Here is a 22,643-nt window from a genome sequence, read left to right as displayed (position 1 = left end):
TCATCTATGGTGCTGCAAACGGCATTGTTTCATTATTTTCTGTGTCTAATATTGCATTGTGTACATGGATCACTTTTTCGTCCATTCATCTGATGATGGACATTTTTGTTGCTTCCATGTCTTGCCTATTTTAAATACTGCTGCAATACAAGATTTTCCATCTCGTGTCTTTTTGATTCTGGCTTTCGCAGGTGACAGGCCCAATAGTGGGCCTTCCAGATCATATGGTGATTCAATTTTTACCCTTAAACGCACTGCCATTCTGTTCCTATTATTGGCTGTTACCAGTTTGCATCCCACTTAGACCGAGAGGTTACGCTATTCTCCACAACTTCTTCAACATGTATTGTTTGTTGACTTTTTGCTGATGGTCATTCTGCCTGGTGTGAGGTGATACCTTTGTGTAGATTGGATTTGCATGTGTCTAATAATCCCTGATGTTTTGTGTTTATCAATGTCCTTTTCATTTTTTTTTAAGATCGAGTTATACTTACAACTTCAAATTGCCTTCTTGAAAAATTTGCCGTGTTTGGATTTTTTTCGCCATTCCCTACCCCAGGACATTTTGGAGGGCATGAGTCATTTACAGCCCTGCAGTCCTTGTGAATATTAGTGACCATTAGCAGTACATTTAAAGCTGCTGTTTGAGGAAAGGGCCTTAGGGAGGCAGCATTTCTACGTTGCCAACTCTGCTTGCTAGGGAAACAGAACCTTGCTGCAAGTTGTGCTTTGAGGTTGCAGATTAGAGTGGAATGTGCCAGGACAAACCCCCATAAGTTTTAGCCTCCTTAATTCTTGTTTGTGTCTTTAAGTTGTAGTTTTTATCAGAGCAAATTTGATTGAAAACTGTCTTTTGTTCTAGGTGTACAGAATCTTGTTCATTTACACATATACATACATCTATTGATCTTTGGGTCCTTTTCCATGTCGGTTATTACAGAGTGTTGAGTAGACCACACTTGCTATTCCATAGGTCTTTGGGGATTATATATTTTATATGTATTAGTATATGTGTGTTAACGCCAGTATCCTAATTTATCCATTCCTCACACCTTTTCTTTGGCTTAACCATAAGTTTGTCTTCTCAATCTGAGATTGTCTTTCTCTATGGAAATATGTTCATTTTTATGAATTTTCAGATAACATAAGGGATATCATAGGACATTTGTCTTTCGCATTCTGACTTACTTCACGTTGTGTGATTATCTCTAGGCTCATCTGTGGTGCTGCATATGCCATTCTTTTATTTTTTTTCGTGACTGATATTCCATTCTGTCCATATACCACTTCTTCTTTGTCCATTCATCTGTTTATGGACCTTTTTTTTTTGCTTCCATGTCTTGGCTATTTCAATATTGCTGCATTGCACATTTGCCTGCCTCTGTCTTTCCGATTCTGGTGGTCTTAGGTTATAGGCCCAAAAGGTGCCCTGCCGCATCATATGGTAGCTCAGTTTTTACCGTTTAAAGCAGCTCCATTCAGTTTTCGTTAGTGCTGTTACCAATTACATCCCACCAGCAGCTAGAAGGTACAGAGTTCTCTAAAACCCCTTCAGCATGTATAGTCTGTAGACTTTCTGCTGATGGTCATTTCACTGGTGTGAGCTGAAATCTTTTTGGAGGTTGGATTTGCATGTGGCTAATTCCTTATACAGAGCTTTAGGCATGCCCTATTTTTTTCTTTTCCATTTTTGTAAAGAGTGAGTACAACTTCCCTCTTCATATTGCCTTCTTCACAAATTTGTCATGTGTTGAATTTCCTTGCCTATTCCCTACCCCAGGGCATTTTTTGTGGGCAGGTGTCATTTACAGCCCTGCAGTCCTTGTGACTATTAAGCAACCATTAGCACTGGGTTTAAAGCTGCTGTTGTGGGAAACAGCCACAAGGCGGCAGCATTATTACGTTCTCACCTCTTGTTACTAGGGTAACAGAGTCTTCCTGGAGGTAGTGTTCCGAGGTTGTAAATTAGAGGGGAATGTGCTGGGACAAGCCCCCAGAAGTTTATGTCTCCTTAGTAATGTTTGTTTTTTAAATTTAATTTATATTTCTTATCGGAGTAATTTTGATTAGAGTGTTGTGATTGTCTGGCTGTACAGAATCTGCTCAATGATTCATACAAATGTCTGTTCATCTTTGGATCCTGTTACCATGTATGTTATTCAGAATGTTGAGTAGACCTCCCTTGGTATTTGGTAGGTGTTTTGTCATTATATATTTTATATGTATTGGTGATTATATAATTCATATAGTTTATATATTATATGTTTATATACATTTGACATACATTAGTATGTGTATGTTAGCCCCATAATCCTAATTTATCCATCCTCCCACCTTTCATTTTGGTTAACCATTAGTTTGTTGTATAAGTGTGTGTTGTCTTTTTTTGTGGAAATATGTTCATTGGTAGCAGTGTTAGGATAACATGTATAAATGATATCATAGGATATTTGTCATTCCCTTTTGACTTACTTAACCTAATATGATTATTTCTAGGCTCATCTGTATTCCTCAAAATGGCATTGTTCATTTTTTTACCGAGGTTACTATTCCATTCTGTCCGTGTACCAATTTTTCTTTGTCCATTCATTTGTTTTTGGATGCTTTTTTTGCTTCCATATCTTGGCTATTTCAATATTGCTGCATTGCACATTTGCCTGGCTCTGTCTTTCCGATTCTGGTGGTCTTAGGTTATAGGCCCAAAAGGTGCCCTGCCGCATCATATGGTAGCTCCATTTTTACCTTTTAAAGTAGCTCCATTCAGTTTTCGTTAGTGCTGTTACCAGTTTACATCCCTCCAGCAGCTAGAAGGTACACAGTTCTCTAAAATCCCTTCAGCATTTACAGTTTGTTGACTTTTTGCTGATGGTCATTTGACTGGTGTGAGCTGAAACCTTTTTGGAGGTTGGATTTGCATGTGGCTAAAAATTCCTTATAGTGAGCTTTAGGCATGTCCTTTTTTTTCTTTTCCTTTTTTTTTTTAAAGAGTGAGTACAACTTCCCTCTTCATATTGACTTCTTCAAAAACTTTTCATGTGTTGAATTTTCTTGCCTATTCCCTACCTCAGGGCATTTTTTGAGAGCAGGTGTCATTTACAGCCCTGCAGTCCTTGTGACTATTAAGCAACCATTAGCACTGGGTTTAAAGCTGCTGTTGTGGGAAACAGCCACAAGGCGGCAGCATTATTACGTTCTCAACTCTTGTTACTAGGGCAACAGAGTCTACCTGGAGGTAGTGTTCCGAGGTTGTAAATTAGAGGGGAATGTGCTGGGACAAGCCCCCAGAAGTTTATGTCTCCTTACTTATGTTTGTTTTTTAATTTAATTTCTATTTCTTATCGGAGTAAATTTGATTAGAGTGTTGTGATTATCTGGCTGTACAGAATCTGCTCAATGATTCATACATATGTCTGTTCATGTTGGGATTCTGTTACCATGTATCTTATTAGAGAATGTTGAGTAGACCTCGCATGGTATTTGGTAGGTGTTTTGTCATTATGTATTTTATATGTATTGGTGATTATATAGTTCATAGAGTTTATATGTTAAATGTATATAAACATATAACATATAAACTATATGAATTATATAATCACCAATACATATAAAATATAGAATGACAAAACACCTACCAAATACCATGCGAGGTCTACTCAACCTTCCGTAAAATATTACATGGTAACAGGATCCAAAGATGAACAGACATATGTGTGAATCATTGAGCACATTCTGGACAGCCAGACGATCACAACACTCTAATCGAATTTACTCCGATAAGAAATAGAAATTAAATTTAAGAAACAAACATAAGTAAGGAGACATAAACTTCTGGGGGCTTGTCCCAGCACATTCCCCTCTAATTTACAACCTCGGAACACTACCTCCAGGAAGACTCTGGTGCCCTAATAACAAGAGTTGAGAACGTAATAATGCTGCCGCCTAGTGGGTGTTTCCCACAACAGCAGCTTTAAACCCAGTGCTAATTGTTGCTTAATAGTCACAAGGACTCAGGTCTGTAAATGGCATCTGCCCTCCAAAAATGCCCTGGGGTAGGGAATAGGCAAGAAAATTCAACACATGAAAAAATTTTCAAGAAGTCAATATGAAGAGGGAAGTTGTACTCACTCTTTAAAAAAAAAAAGGAAAAGAAAAAAATGGACATGCCTAAAGCTCAGTACAAGGAATTATTAGCCACATGCAAATCCAACCTCCAAAAAGGTTTCAGCTCACAGCAGTCCAATGACCATCAGCAAACAGTCTACAAACTATAAATGCTGAAGGGGTTTTAGAGAACTGTGTACCTTCTAGCTGCTGGTGGGATGTAATTGGTAACAGCACTAACGAAAACTGAATGGAGCTGCTTTCAACGGTAAAAACTGAGCTACCATATGATGCGGCAGGGCACCTTTTGGGCCTATAACCTAAGACCACCAGAATCGGAAAGACAGAGGCAGGCAAATGTGCACTGCAGCAATATTGAAATAGCCAAGACATGGAAGCAAAAAAAAAAGGTCCATAAACAGATGAATGGACAAAGAAGAAGTGGTATATGGACAGAATGGAATATCAGTCACGAAAAAAAATAAAAGAATGGCATATGCAGCACCACAGATGAGCCTAGAGATAATCACACAGCGTGAAGTAAGTCAGAATGCGAAAGACAAATGTCCTATGATATCACTTATGTTATCTGAAAATTCATAAAAATGAACATATTTCCAAAGAGAAAGACAATCTCAGATTGAGAAGACAAACTTATGGTTAAGCCAAAGAAAAGGTGTGAGGAATGGATAAATTAGGATATTGGGGTTAACACACATATACTAATACATATAAAATATCTAATCCCCAAAGACCTATGGAATACCAAGAGTGGTCTACTCAACACTCTGTAATAACCGACATGGAAAAGGACCCAAAGATCAATAGATATATGTATATGTGTAAATGAACAAGATTCTGTACACCTAGAACAAAAGACATTTTTCAATCAAATTTGCTCTGATAAAAACTACAACTTAAAGACACAAACAAGAATTAAGGAGGCTAAAGCTTATGGGGGTTTGTCCTGGCACATTCCACTCTAATATGCAACCTAAAAGCACAACTTGCAGCAAGGTTCTGTTTCCCTAGCAAGCAGAGTTGGCAACGTAGAAATGCTGCCACCCTAAGGCCGTTTCCTCAAACAGCAGCTTTACATCTACTGCTAATGGTCACTAATATTCACAAGGACTGCAGGGCTGTAAATGACTCATGCCCTCCAAAAATGTCCTGGGGTAGGGAATGGCCATAAAAATCCAAACGCGGCAAATTTTTCAAGAAGGCAATTTGAAGTTGTAAGTTTAGCTCAATCTTAAAAAAATGAAAAGGACATTGGGAAATGCAAAACATCAGGAATTATTAGACGCATGCAAATCCAATCTACACAAAGGTATCACCTAACACCAGTCACAATGACCATCAGCAAAATGTCAACAAACAATAGATGTTGAAGAAGTTGTGGAGAATAGTGTAACCTCTCGGTCTAAGTGGGATGTAAACTGGTAACAGCCAATATTAGGAACAGAATGGCAGTGCGTTTAAAGGTAAAAATTGAGTCACCATATGATCCGGAAGGCCCACTATTGGGCCTGTCACCTGTGAAAGCCAGAATCAAAAAGACACGGGATGGAATATCGTGTATTGCAGCAGTATTTACAATAGTTAAGACATGGATACAAACAAAATGTCCATCATCAGATAAATGGACCAAGAAAAAGTGGTATACGTACCGAATGGAATACTAGCCTCAGAAAAAAATGAACAGTGCCGTTTTAAGGACTACAGATGAGCCTAGAAATAATCTTATTAGGTTAAGTTATTCAAAAGGGAATAACAAATATCCTATGATATCATTTGTACATGTTATTCTATGATTGCTACCCATGAACATATTTCCACAGAAAAAGACACGCACAGACTTATAAAACAAATTAAGGGTTAGCCAAAATGAAAGGTGGGAGGATGGATAAATTAGGACTATGGGGCTAACATACATATCCTAATGTATGTTAAATGTATATAAACATATAACATATAAACTATATGAATTATATAATCACCAATACATATAAAATATAGAATGACAAAACACCTACCAAATACCATGCGAGGTCTACTCAACCTTCCGTAAAATATTACATGGTAACAGGATCCAAAGATGAACAGACATATGTATGAATCATTGAGCACATTCTGGACAGCCAGACAATCACAACACTCTAATCGAATTTACTCCGATAAGAAATAGAAATTAAATTTAAGAAACAAACATAAGTAAGGAGACGTAAACTTCTGGGGCTTGTCCCAGCACATTCCCCTCTAATTTACAACCTCGGAACACTACCTCCAGGAAGACTCTGTTGCCCTAGTAACAAGAGGTGAGAACGTAATAATGCTGCCGCCTTGTGGCTGTTTCCCACAACAGCAGCTTTAAACCCAGTGCTAATGGTTGCTTAATAGTCACAAGGACTGCAGGTCTGTAAATGACACCTGCCCTCAAAAAATGCCCTGGCGTAGGGAATAGGCAAGAAAATTCAACACATGACAAGTTTTTGAAGAAGTCAATACGAAGAGGGAAGATGTACTCACTCTTTAAAAAAAAAGGAAAAGATAAAAAGGACATGCCTAAAGCTCACTATAAGGAATTATTAGCCACATGCAAATCCAACCTCCAGAAAGGTTTCAGCTCACACCAGTCAAATGACCATCAGCAAACAGTCTACAAACTGTAAATGCTGAAGGGATTTTAGAGAACTGTGTACCTTCTAGCTGCTGCTGGGATGTAAAGCGGTAACAGCACTAACGAAAACTCAATGGAGCTGCTTTAAAAGGTAAAAATTGAGCTACCATATGATGCGGCAGGGCACCTTTTGGGCCTATACCCTAAGACCACCAGAATCGAAAAGACAGAGGCAGGCAAATGTGCACTGCAGCATTATTGAAATAGCCAAGACGTGGAAGCAAAATTAAGGTCCACAAAGAGATGAATGGACAAAGAAGAAGTGGTATATGGACCAAACGGAATAGTAGCCTCAGGAAAAAAATGAAAAATGCCCTTTTCAGGACTAGAGATGAGCCTAGAAATAATCGTATTAGGTTAAGTAAGTCAAAAGGGAATGACAAATATCCTATGATATCATTTATACATGTTATCCTAAGATTGCTACAAATGGACATATTTCCACAGAAAAAGACACTCACAGACTTATAAAACAAACTAATGGTTAGCCAAAATGAAAGGTGGGAGGATGGATAAATTAAGATTATGGGGCTAACATACATATACTAATATATGTTAAATGTATATAAACATATAACATATAAACTCTATGAATTATATAATCACCAATACATATAAAATATAGAATGACAAAACACCTACCAAATACCATGCGAGGTCTACTCAACCTTCCGTAAAATATTACATGGTAACAGGATCCAAAGATGAACAGACATATGTGTGAATCATCGAGCACATTCTGGACAGCCAGACAATCACAACACTCTAATCAAATTTACTCCGATAAGAAATAGAAATTAAATTAAAAAACAAACATAAGTAAGGAGACATAAACTTCTGGGGGCTTGTCCCAGCACATTCCCCTCTAATTTACAACCTCGGAACACTACCTCCAGGAAGACTCTGGTGCCCTAATAACAAGAGTTGAGAACGTAATAATGCTGCCGCCTAGTGGGTGTTTCCCACAACAGCAGCTTTAAACCCAGTGCTAATTGTTGCTTAATAGTCACAAGGACTCAGGTCTGTAAATGGCATCTGCCCTCCAAAAATGCCCTGGGGTAGGGAATAGGCAAGAAAATTCAACACATGAAAAAATTTTCAAGAAGTCAATATGAAGAGGGAAGTTGTACTCACTCTTTAAAAAAAAAAGGAAAAGAAAAAAATGGACATGCCTAAAGCTCAGTACAAGGAATTATTAGCCACATGCAAATCCAACCTCCAAAAAGGTTTCAGCTCACAGCAGTCCAATGACCATCAGCAAACAGTCTACAAACTATAAATGCTGAAGGGGTTTTAGAGAACTGTGTACCTTCTAGCTGCTGGTGGGATGTAATTGGTAACAGCACTAACGAAAACTGAATGGAGCTGCTTTAATTGGTAAAAACTGAGCTACCATATGATGCGGCAGGGCACCTTTTGGGCCTATAACCTAAGACCACCAGAATCGGAAAGACAGAGGCAGGCAAATGTGCACTGCAGCAATATTGAAATAGCCAAGACATGGAAGCAAAAAAAAAAGGTCCATAAACAGATGAATGGACAAAGAAGAAGTGGTATATGGACAGAATGGAATATCAGTCACGAAAAAAAATAAAAGAATGGCATATGCAGCACCACAGATGAGCCTAGAGATAATCACACAGCGTGAAGTAAGTCAGAATGCGAAAGACAAATGTCCTATGATATCACTTATGTTATCTGAAAATTCATAAAAATGAACATATTTCCAAAGAGAAAGACAATCTCAGATTGAGAAGACAAACTTATGGTTAAGCCAAAGAAAAGGTGTGAGGAATGGATAAATTAGGATATTGGGGTTAACACACATATACTAATACATATAAAATATCTAATCCCCAAAGACCTATGGAATACCAAGAGTGGTCTACTCAACACTCTGTAATAACCGACATGGAAAAGGACCCAAAGATCAATAGATATATGTATATGTGTAAATGAACAAGATTCTGTACACCTAGAACAAAAGACATTTTTCAATCAAATTTGCTCTGATAAAAACTACAACTTAAAGACACAAACAAGAATTAAGGAGGCTAAAGCTTATGGGGGTTTGTCCTGGCACATTCCACTCTAATATGCAACCTAAAAGCACAACTTGCAGCAAGGTTCTGTTTCCCTAGCAAGCAGAGTTGGCAACGTAGAAATGCTGCCACCCTAAGGCCGTTTCCTCAAACAGCAGCTTTACATCTACTGCTAATGGTCACTAATATTCACAAGGACTGCAGGGCTGTAAATGACTCATGCCCTCCAAAAATGTCCTGGGGTAGGGAATGGCCATAAAAATCCAAACGCGGCAAATTTTTCAAGAAGGCAATTTGAAGTTGTAAGTTTAGCTCAATCTTAAAAAAATGAAAAGGGCATTGGGAAATGCAAAACATCAGGAATTATTAGACGCATGCAAATCCAATCTACACAAAGGTATCACCTAACACCAGTCACAATGACCATCAGCAAAATGTCAACAAACAATAGATGTTGAAGAAGTTGTGGAGAATAGTGTAACCTCTCGGTCTAAGTGGGATGTAAACTGGTAACAGCCAATATTAGGAACAGAATGGCAGTGCGTTTAAAGGTAAAAATTGAGTCACCATATGATCCGGAAGGCCCACTATTGGGCCTGTCACCTGTGAAAGCCAGAATCAAAAAGACACGGGATGGAATATCGTGTATTGCAGCAGTATTTACAATAGTTAAGACATGGATACAAACAAAATGTCCATCATCAGATAAATGGACCAAGAAAAAGTGGTATACGTACCGAATGGAATACTAGCCTCAGAAAAAAATGAACAGTGCCGTTTTAAGGACTACAGATGAGCCTAGAAATAATCTTATTAGGTTAAGTTATTCAAAAGGGAATAACAAATATCCTATGATATCATTTGTACATGTTATTCTATGATTGCTACCCATGAACATATTTCCACAGAAAAAGACACGCACAGACTTATAAAACAAATTAAGGGTTAGCCAAAATGAAAGGTGGGAGGATGGATAAATTAGGACTATGGGGCTAACATACATATCCTAATGTATGTTAAATGTATATAAACATATAACATATAAACTATATGAATTATATAATCACCAATACATATAAAATATAGAATGACAAAACACCTACCAAATACCATGCGAGGTCTACTCAACCTTCCGTAAAATATTACATGGTAACAGGATCCAAAGATGAACAGACATATGTATGAATCATTGAGCACATTCTGGACAGCCAGACAATCACAACACTCTAATCGAATTTACTCCGATAAGAAATAGAAATTAAATTTAAGAAACAAACATAAGTAAGGAGACATAAACTTCTGGGGCTTGTCCCAGCACATTCCCCTCTAATTTACAACCTCGGAACACTACCTCCAGGAAGACTCTGTTGCCCTAGTAACAAGAGGTGAGAACGTAATAATGCTGCCGCCTTGTGGCTGTTTCCCACAACAGCAGCTTTAAACCCAGTGCTAATGGTTGCTTAATAGTCACAAGGACTGCAGGTCTGTAAATGACACCTGCCCTCAAAAAATGCCCTGGGGTAGGGAATAGGCAAGAAAATTCAACACATGACAAGTTTTTGAAGAAGTCAATACGAAGAGGGAAGATGTACTCACTCTTTAAAAATAAAGGAAAAGAAAAAAAAAAGGACATGCCTAAAGCTCACTATAAGGAATTATTAGCCACATGTAAATCCAACCTCCAAAAAGGTTTCAGCTCACACTAGTCAAATGACCATCAGCAAAAAGTCTACAAACTGTAAATGCTGAAGGGATTTTAGAGAACTGTGTACCTTCTAGCTGCTGCTGGGATGTAAAGTGGTAACAGCACTAACGAAAACTGCATGGAGCTGCTTTAAAAGGTAAAAATTCATCTACCATATGACGCGGCAGGGCACCTTTTGGGCCTATAACCTAAGACCACCAGAATCGGAAAGACAGAGGCAGGCAAATCTGCACTGCAGCATTATTGAAATAGCCAAGACGTGGAAGCAAAATTAACGGCCATAAACAGATGAATGGACAAAGAAGAAGTGGTATATGGACAGAATGGAATATCAGTCACGAAAAAAAATAAAAGAATGGCATATGCAGCACCACAGATGAGCCTAGAGATAATCACACAGCGTGAAGTAAGTCAGAATGCGAAAGACAAATGTCCTATGATATCACTTATGTTATCTGAAAATTCATAAAAATGAACATATTTCCAAAGAGAAAGACAATCTCAGATTGAGAAGACAAACTTATGGTTAAGCCAAAGAAAAGGTGTGAGGAATGGATAAATTAGGATATTGGGGTTAACACACATATACTAATACATATAAAATATCTAATCCCCAAAGACCTATGGAATACCAAGAGTGGTCTACTCAACACTCTGTAATAACCGACATGGAAAAGGACCCAAAGATCAATAGATATATGTATATGTGTAAATGAACAAGATTCTGTACACCTAGAACAAAAGACATTTTCCAATCAAATTTGCTCTGATAAAAACTACAACTTAAAGACACAAACAAGAATTAAGGAGGCTAAAGCTTATGGGGGTTTGTCCTGGCACATTCCACTCTAATATGCAACCTAAAAGAACAACTTGCAGCAAGGTTCTGTTTCCCTAGCAAGCAGAGTTGGCAACGTAGGAATGCTGCCACCCTAAGGCCGTTTCCTCAAACAGCAGCTTTACATCTACTGCTAATGGTCACTAATATTCACAAGGACTGCAGGGCTGTAAATGACTCATGCCCTCCAAAAATGTCCTGGGGTAGGGAATGGCCATAAAAATCCAAACGCGGCAAATTTTTCAAGAAGGCAATTTGAAGTTGTAAGTTTAGCTCAATCTTAAAAAAATGAAAAGGACATTGGGAAATGCAAAACATCAGGAATTATTAGACGCATGCAAATCCAATCTACACAAAGGTATCACCTAACACCAGTCACAATGACCATCAGCAAAATGTCAACAAACAATAGATGTTGAAGAAGTTGTGGAGAATAGTGTAACCTCTCGGTCTAAGTGGGATGTAAACTGGTAACAGCCAATATTAGGAACAGAATGGCAGTGTGTTTAAAGGTAAAAATTGAGTCACCATATGATCCGGAAGGCCCACTATTGGGCCTGTCACCTGTGAAAGCCAGAATCAAAAAGACACGGGATGGAATATCGTGTATTGCAGCAGTATTTACAATAGTTAAGACATGGATACAAACAAAATGTCCATCATCAGATAAATGGACCAAGAAAAAGTGGTATACGTACCGAATGGAATACTAGCCTCAGAAAAAAATGAACAGTGCCGTTTTAAGGACTACAGATGAGCCTAGAAATAATCTTATTAGGTTAAGTTATTCAAAAGGGAATAACAAATATCCTATGATATCATTTGTACATGTTATTCTATGATTGCTACCCATGAACATATTTCCACAGAAAAAGACACGCACAGACTTATAAAACAAATTAAGGGTTAGCCAAAATGAAAGGTGGGAGGATGGATAAATTAGGACTATGGGGCTAACATACATATCCTAATGTATGTTAAATGTATATAAACATATAACATATAAACTATATGAATTATATAATCACCAATACATATAAAATATAGAATGACAAAACACCTACCAAATACCATGCGAGGTCTACTCAACCTTCCGTAAAATATTACATGGTAACAGGATCCAAAGATGAACAGACATATGTATGAATCATTGAGCACATTCTGGACAGCCAGACAATCACAACACTCTAATCGAATTTACTCCGATAAGAAATAGAAATTAAATTTAAGAAACAAACATAAGTAAGGAGACGTAAACTTCTGGGGCTTGTCCCAGCACATTCCCCTCTAATTTACAACCTCGGAACACTACCTCCAGGAAGACTCTGTTGCCCTAGTAACAAGAGGTGAGAACGTAATAATGCAGCCGCCTTGTGGCTGTTTCCCACAACAGCAGCTTTAAACCCCGTGCTAATGGTTGCTTAATAGTCACAAGGACTGCAGGTCTGTAAATGACACCTGCCCTCAAAAATGCCCTGGGGTAGGGAATAGGCAAGAAAATTCAACACATGACAAGTTTTTGAAGAAGTCAATACGAAGAGGGAAGATGTACTCTTTAAAAAAAAAGGAAAAGATAAAAAGGACATGCCTAAAGCTCACTATAAGGAAATATTAGCCACATGCAAATCCAACCTCCAGAAAGGTTTCAGCTCACACCAGTCAAATGACCATCAGCAAAAAGTCTACAAACTGTAAATGCTGAAGGGATTTTAGAGAACTGTGTACCTTCTAGCTGCTGCTGGAATTTAAAGTGGTAACAGCACTAACGAAAACTCAATGGAGCTGCTTTAAAAGGTAAAAATTGAGCTACCATATGACGCGGCAGGGCACCTTTTAGGCCTATAACCTTAGACCACCAGAATCGGAAAGACAGAGGCAGGCAAATGTGCACTGCAGCATTACTGAAATAGCCAAGACGTGGAAGCAAAATTAAGGGCCATAAACAGATGAATGGACAAAGAAGAAGTGGTATACGGACCAAATGGAATAGTAGCCTCGGGAAAAAAATGAAAAATGCCGTTTTCAGGACTACAGATGAGCCTAGAAATAGTCATATTAGGTTAAGTAAGTCAAAAGGGAATGACAAATATCCTATGATATCATTTATACATGTTATCCTAAGATTGCTACAAATGGACATATTTCCACAGAAAAAGACACTCACAGACTTATAAAACAAACTAATGGTTAGCCAAAATGAAAGGTGGGAGGATGGATAAATTAAGATTATGGGGCTAACATACATATACTAATATATGTTAAATGTATATAAACATATAACATATAAACTCTATGAATTATATAATCACCAATACATATAAAATATAGAATGACAAAACACCTACCAAATACCAAGGAAAGTCTACTCAACCTTCCGTAAAATATTATATGGTAACAGGATCCAAAGATGAACAGACATATGTGTGAATCATTGAGCACATTCTGGACAGCCAGACAATCACAACACTCTAATCGAATTTACTCCGATAAGAAATAGAAATTAAATTTAAGAAACAAACATAAGTAAGGAGACATAAACTTCTGGGGGCTTGTCCCAGCACATTCCCCTCTAATTTACAACCTCGGAACACTACCTCCAGGAAGACTCTGTTCCCCTAATAACAAGAGTTGAGAACGTAATAATGCTGCCGCCTAGTGGGTGTTTCCCACAACAGCAGCTTTAAACCCAGTGCTAATGGTTGCTTAACAGTCACAAGGACTCAGGGCTGTAAATGGCATCTGCCCTCCAAAAATGCCCTGGGGTAGGGAATAGGCAAGAAAATTCAACACATGAAAAAATTTTCAAGAAGTCAATATGAAGAGGGAAGTTGTACTCAGTCTTTAAAAAAAAAAGGAAAAGAAAAAAATGGACATGCCTAAAGCTCAGTACAAGGAATTATTAGCCACATGCAAATCCAACCTCCAAAAAGGTTTCAGCTCACAGCAGTCCAATGACCATCAGCAAACAGTCTACAAACTATAAATGCTGAAGGGGTTTTAGAGAACTGTGTACCTTCTAGCTGCTGGTGGGATGTAATTGGTAACAGCACTAACGAAAACTGAATGGAGCTGCTTTCAACGGTAAAAACTGAGCTACCATATGATGCGGCAGGGCACCTTTTGGGCCTATAACCTAAGACCACCAGAATCGGAAAGACAGAGGCAGGCAAATGTGCACTGCAGCAATATTGAAATAGCCAAGACATGGAAGCAAAAAAAAAAGGTCCATAAACAGATGAATGGACAAAGAAGAAGTGGTATATGGACAGAATGGAATATCAGTCACGAAAAAAAATAAAAGAATGGCATATGCAGCACCACAGATGAGCCTAGAGATAATCACACAGCGTGAAGTAAGTCAGAATGCGAAAGACAAATGTCCTATGATATCACTTATGTTATCTGAAAATTCATAAAAATGAACATATTTCCAAAGGGAAAGACAATCTCAGATTGAGAAGACAAACTTATGGTTAAGCCAAAGAAAAGGTGTGAGGAATGGATAAATTAGGATATTGGGGTTAACACACATATACTAATACATATAAAATATCTAATCCCCAAAGACCTATGGAATACCAAGAGTGGTCTACTCAACACTCTGTAATAACCGACATGGAAAAGGACCCAAAGATCAATAGATATATGTATATGTGTAAATGAACAAGATTCTGTACACCTAGAACAAAAGACATTTTTCAATCAAATTTGCTCTGATAAAAACTACAACTTAAAGACACAAACAAGAATTAAGGAGGCTAAAGCTTATGGGGGTTTGTCCTGGCACATTCCACTCTAATATGCAACCTAAAAGCACAACTTGCAGCAAGGTTCTGTTTCCCTAGCAAGCAGAGTTGGCAACGTAGAAATGCTGCCACCCTAAGGCCGTTTCCTCAAACAGCAGCTTTACATCTACTGCTAATGGTCACTAATATTCACAAGGACTGCAGGGCTGTAAATGACTCATGCCCTCCAAAAATGTCCTGGGGTAGGGAATGGCCATAAAAATCCAAACGCGGCAAATTTTTCAAGAAGGCAATTTGAAGTTGTAAGTTTAGCTCAATCTTAAAAAAATGAAAAGGACATTGGGAAATGCAAAACATCAGGAATTATTAGACGCATGCAAATCCAATCTACACAAAGGTATCACCTAACACCAGTCACAATGACCATCAGCAAAATGTCAACAAACAATAGATGTTGAAGAAGTTGTGGAGAATAGTGTAACCTCTCGGTCTAAGTGGGATGTAAACTGGTAACAGCCAATATTAGGAACAGAATGGCAGTGTGTTTAAAGGTAAAAATTGAGTCACCATATGATCTGGAAGGCCCACTATTGGGCCTGTCACCTGTGAAAGCCAGAATCAAAAAGACACGGGATGGAATATCGTGTATTGCAGCAGTATTTACAATAGTTAAGACATGGATACAAACAAAATGTCCATCATCAGATAAATGGACCAAGAAAAAGTGGTATACGTACCGAATGGAATACTAGCCTCAGAAAAAAATGAACAGTGCCGTTTTAAGGACTACAGATGAGCCTAGAAATAATCTTATTAGGTTAAGTTATTCAAAAGGGAATAACAAATATCCTATGATATCATTTGTACATGTTATTCTATGATTGCTACCCATGAACATATTTCCACAGAAAAAGACACGCACAGACTTATAAAACAAATTAAGGGTTAGCCAAAATGAAAGGTGGGAGGATGGATAAATTAGGACTATGGGGCTAACATACATATCCTAATGTATGTTAAATGTATATAAACATATAACATATAAACTATATGAATTATATAATCACCAATACATATAAAATATAGAATGACAAAACACCTACCAAATACCATGCGAGGTCTACTCAACCTTCCGTAAAATATTACATGGTAACAGGATCCAAAGATGAACAGACATATGTATGAATCATTGAGCACATTCTGGACAGCCAGACAATCACAACACTCTAATCGAATTTACTCTGATAAGAAATAGAAATTAAATTTAAGAAACAAACATAAGTAAGGAGACGTAAACTTCTGGGGCTTGTCCCAGCACATTCCCCTCTAATTTACAACCTCGGAACACTACCTCCAGGAAGACTCTGTTGCCCTAGTAACAAGAGGTGAGAACGTAATAATGCGGCCGCCTTGTGGCTGTTTCCCACAACAGCAGCTTTAAACCCCGTGCTAATGGTTGCTTAATAGTCACAAGGACTGCAGGTCTGTAAATGACACCTGCCCTCAAAAATGCCCTGGGGTAGGGAATAGGCAAGAAAATTCAACACATGACAAGTTTTTGAAGAAGTCAATACGAAGAGGGAAGATGTACTCTTTAAAAAAAAAGGAAAAGATAAAAAGGACATGCCTAAAGCTCACTATAAGGAATTATTAGCCACATGTAAATCCAACCTCCAGAAAGGTTTCAGCTCACACCAGTCAAATGACCATCAGCAAAAAGTCTACAAACTGTAAATGCTGAAGGGATTTTAGAGAACTGTGTACCTTCTAGCTGCTGCTGGAATTTAAAGTGGTAACAGCACTAACGAAAACTCAATGGAGCTGCTTTAAAAGGTAAAAATTGAGCTACCATATGACGCGGCAGGGCACCTTTTAGGCCTATAACATTAGACCACCAGAATCGGAAAGACAGAGGCAGGGAAATGTGCACTGCAGCATTACTGAAATAGCCAAGACGTGGAAGCAAAATTAAGGGCCATAAACAGATGAATGGACAAAGAAGAAGTGGTATACGGACCAAATGGAATAGTAGCCTCGGGAAAAAAATGAAAAATGCCGTTTTCAGGACTACAGATGAGCCTAGAAATAGTCATATTAGGTTAAGTAAGTCAAAAGGGAATGACAAATATCCTATGATATCATTTATACATGTTATCCTAAGATTGCTACAAATGGACATATTTCCACAGAAAAAGACACTCACAGACTTATAAAACAAACTAATGGTTAGCCAAAATGAAAGGTGGGAGGATGGATAAATTAAGATTATGGGGCTAACATACATATACTAATATATGTTAAATGTATATAAACATATAACATATAAACTCTATGAATTATATAATCACCAATACATATAAAATATAGAATGACAAAACACCTACCAAATACCAAGGAAAGTCTACTCAACCTTCCGTAAAATATTGTATGGTAACAGGATCCAAAGATGAACAGACATATGTGTGAATCATTGAGCACATTCTGGACAGCCAGACAATCACAACACTCTAATCGAATTTACTCCGATAAGAAATAGAAATTAAATTTAAGAAACAAACATAAGTAAGGAGACATAAACTTCTGGGGGCTTGTCCCAGCACATTCCCCTCTAATTTACAACCTCGGAACACTACCTCCACGAAGACTCTGGTGCCCTAATAACAAGAGTTGAGAACGTAATAATGCTGCCGCCTAGTGGGTGTTGCCCACAACAGCAGCTTTAAACCCAGTGCTAATTGTTGCTTAATAGTCACAAGGACTCAGGGCTGTAAATGGCATCTGCCCTCAAAAAATACCCTGGGGTAGGGAATAGGCAAGAAAATTCAACACATGAAAAAATTTTCAAGAAGTCAATATGAAGAGGGAAGTTGTACTCACTCTTTAAAAAAAAAGGAAAAGAAAAAAATGGACATGCCTAAAGCTCAGTACAAGGAATTATTAGCCACATGCAAATCCAACCTCCAAAAAGGTTTCAGCTCACAGCAGTCCAATGACCATCAGCAAACAGTCTACAAACTATAAATGCTGAAGGGGTTTTAGAGAACTGTGTACCTTCTAGCTGCTGGTGGGATGTAATTGGTAACAGCACTAACGAAAACTGAATGGAGCTGCTTTAAACGGTAAAAACTGAGCTACCATATGATGCGGCAGGGCACCTTTTGGGCCTATAACCTAAGACCACCAGAATCGGAAAGACAGAGGCAGGCAAATGTGCACTGCAGCAATATTGAAATAGCCAAGACATGGAAGCAAAAAAAAAAGGTCCATAAACAGATGAATGGACAAAGAAGAAGTGGTATACGGACCAAATGGAATAGTAGCCTCGGGAAAAAAATGAAAAATGCCGTTTTCAGGACTACAGATGAGCCTAGAAATAGTCATATTAGGTTAAGTAAGTCAAAAGGGAATGACAAATATCCTATGATATCATTTATACATGTTATCCTAAGATTGCTACAAATGGACATATTTCCACAGAAAAAGACACTCACAGACTTATAAAACAAACTAATGGTTAGCCAAAATGAAAGGTGGGAGGATGGATAAATTAAGATTATGGGGCTAACATACATATACTAATATATCTTAAATGTATATAAACATATAACATATAAACTCTATGAATTATATAATCACCAATACATATAAAATATAGAAGGACAAAACACCTACCAAATACCAAGGGAGGTCTACTCAACCTTCCGTAAAATATTACATGGTAACAGGATCCAAAGATGAACAGACATATGTGTGAATCATTGAGCACATTCTGGACAGCCAGACAATCACAACACTCTAATCAAATTTACTCCGATAAGAAATAGAAATTAAATTAAAAAACAAACATAAGTAAGGAGACATAAACTTCTGGGGGCTTGTCCCAGCACATTCCACTCTAATTTACAACCGAGGAACACTACCTCCAGGAAGACTCTGGTGCCCTAATAACAAGAGTTGAGAACGTAATAATGCTGCCGCCTAGTGGGTGTTTTCCACAACAGCAGCTTTAAACCCAGTGCTAATTGTTGCTTAATAGTCACAAGAACTCAGGGTTGTAAATGGCATCTGCCCTCCAAAAATGCCCTGGGGTAGGGAATAGGCAAGAAAATTCAACACATGAAAAAATTTTCAAGAAGTCAATATGAAGAGGGAAGTTGTACTCACTCTTTAAAAAAAAAAGGAAAAGAAAAAAATGGACATGCCTAAAGCTCAGTACAAGGAATTATTAGCCACATGCAAATCCAACCTCCAAAAAGGTTTCAGCTCACAGCAGTCCAATGACCATCAGCAAACAGTCTACAAACTATAAATGCTGAAGGGGTTTTAGAGAACTGTGTACCTTCAGGCTGCTGGTGGGATGTAACTGGTAACAGCACTACGAAAACTGAATGGAGCTGCTTTAAACGGTAAAAATTGAGCTACCATATGACGCGGCAGAGCACCTTTTGGGCCTGTAACCTAAGACCACCAGAATCGAAAAGACAGAGGCAGGCAAATGTGCACTGCAGCATTATTGAAATAGCCAAGACGTGGAAGCAAAATTAAGGTCCACAAAGAGATGAATGGACAAAGAAGAAGTGGTATACGGACCAAATGGAATAGTAGCCTCGGGAAAAAAATGAAAAATGCCCTTTTCAGGACTAGAGATGAGGCTAGAAATAATCATATTAGGTTAAGTAAGTCAAAAGGGAATGACAAATATCCTATGATAACATTTATACAAGTTATCCTAAGATTGCTACAAATGGACATATTTCCACAGAAAAAGACACTCACAGACTTATAAAACAAACTAATGGTTAACCAAAATGAAAGGTGGGAGGATGGATAAATTAGGATTATGGGGCTAACATACATATACTAATGTATGTTAAATGTATATAAACATATAACATATAAACTCTATGAATTATATAATCACCAATACATATAAAATATAGAATGACAAAACACCTACCAAATACCATGCGAGGTCTACTCAACCTTCCGTAAAATATTACATGGTAACAGGATCCAAAGATGAACAGACATATGTGTGAATCATTGAGCACATTCTGGACAGCCAGACGATCACAACACTCTAATCGAATTTACTCCGATAAGAAATAGAAATTAAATTTAAGAAACAAACATAAGTAAGGAGACATAAACTTCTGGGGGCTTGTCCCAGCACATTCCCCTCTAATTTACAACCTCGGAACACTACCTCCAGGAAGACTCTGGTGCCCTAATAACAAGAGTTGAGAACGTAATAATGCTGCCGCCTAGTGGGTGTTTCCCACAACAGCAGCTTTAAACCCAGTGCTAATTGTTGCTTAATAGTCACAAGGACTCAGGTCTGTAAATGGCATCTGCCCTCCAAAAATGCCCTGGGGTAGGGAATAGGCAAGAAAATTCAACACATGAAAAAATTTTCAAGAAGTCAATATGAAGAGGGAAGTTGTACTCACTCTTTAAAAAAAAAAAGGAAAAGAAAAAAATGGACATGCCTAAAGCTCAGTACAAGGAATTATTAGCCACATGCAAATCCAACCTCCAAAAAGGTTTCAGCTCACAGCAGTCCAATGACCATCAGCAAACAGTCTACAAACTATAAATGCTGAAGGGGTTTTAGAGAACTGTGTACCTTCTAGCTGCTGGTGGGATGTAATTGGTAACAGCACTAACGAAAACTGAATGGAGCTGCTTTCAACGGTAAAAACTGAGCTACCATATGATGCGGCAGGGCACCTTTTGGGCCTATAACCTAAGACCACCAGAATCGGAAAGACAGAGGCAGGCAAATGTGCACTGCAGCAATATTGAAATAGCCAAGACATGGAAGCAAAAAAAAAAGGTCCATAAACAGATGAATGGACAAAGAAGAAGTGGTATATGGACAGAATGGAATATCAGTCACGAAAAAAAATAAAAGAATGGCATATGCAGCACCACAGATGAGCCTAGAGATAATCACACAGCGTGAAGTAAGTCAGAATGCGAAAGACAAATGTCCTATGATATCACTTATGTTATCTGAAAATTCATAAAAATGAACATATTTCCAAAGAGAAAGACAATCTCAGATTGAGAAGACAAACTTATGGTTAAGCCAAAGAAAAGGTGTGAGGAATGGATAAATTAGGATATTGGGGTTAACACACATATACTAATACATATAAAATATCTAATCCCCAAAGACCTATGGAATACCAAGAGTGGTCTACTCAACACTCTGTAATAACCGACATGGAAAAGGACCCAAAGATCAATAGATATATGTATATGTGTAAATGAACAAGATTCTGTACACCTAGAACAAAAGACATTTTTCAATCAAATTTGCTCTGATAAAAACTACAACTTAAAGACACAAACAAGAATTAAGGAGGCTAAAGCTTATGGGGGTTTGTCCTGGCACATTCCACTCTAATATGCAACCTAAAAGCACAACTTGCAGCAAGGTTCTGTTTCCCTAGCAAGCAGAGTTGGCAACGTAGAAATGCTGCCACCCTAAGGCCGTTTCCTCAAACAGCAGCTTTACATCTACTGCTAATGGTCACTAATATTCACAAGGACTGCAGGGCTGTAAATGACTCATGCCCTCCAAAAATGTCCTGGGGTAGGGAATGGCCATAAAAATCCAAACGCGGCAAATTTTTCAAGAAGGCAATTTGAAGTTGTAAGTTTAGCTCAATCTTAAAAAAATGAAAAGGACATTGGGAAATGCAAAACATCAGGAATTATTAGACGCATGCAAATCCAATCTACACAAAGGTATCACCTAACACCAGTCACAATGACCATCAGCAAAATGTCAACAAACAATAGATGTTGAAGAAGTTGTGGAGAATAGTGTAACCTCTCGGTCTAAGTGGGATGTAAACTGGTAACAGCCAATATTAGGAACAGAATGGCAGTGCGTTTAAAGGTAAAAATTGAGTCACCATATGATCCGGAAGGCCCACTATTGGGCCTGTCACCTGTGAAAGCCAGAATCAAAAAGACACGGGATGGAATATCGTGTATTGCAGCAGTATTTACAATAGTTAAGACATGGATACAAACAAAATGTCCATCATCAGATAAATGGACCAAGAAAAAGTGGTATACGTACCGAATGGAATACTAGCCTCAGAAAAAAATGAACAGTGCCGTTTTAAGGACTACAGATGAGCCTAGAAATAATCTTATTAGGTTAAGTTATTCAAAAGGGAATAACAAATATCCTATGATATCATTTGTACATGTTATTCTATGATTGCTACCCATGAACATATTTCCACAGAAAAAGACACGCACAGACTTATAAAACAAATTAAGGGTTAGCCAAAATGAAAGGTGGGAGGATGGATAAATTAGGACTATGGGGCTAACATACATATCCTAATGTATGTTAAATGTATATAAACATATAACATATAAACTATATGAATTATATAATCACCAATACATATAAAATATAGAATGACAAAACACCTACCAAATACCATGCGAGGTCTACTCAACCTTCCGTAAAATATTACATGGTAACAGGATCCAAAGATGAACA

Source organism: Eubalaena glacialis, chromosome 2 (genome assembly GCF_028564815.1).
Source record: "Eubalaena glacialis isolate mEubGla1 chromosome 2, mEubGla1.1.hap2.+ XY, whole genome shotgun sequence".
Lineage (NCBI taxonomy): Eukaryota > Metazoa > Chordata > Mammalia > Artiodactyla > Balaenidae > Eubalaena > Eubalaena glacialis.
This window is presented reverse-complemented; position numbering follows the sequence as displayed.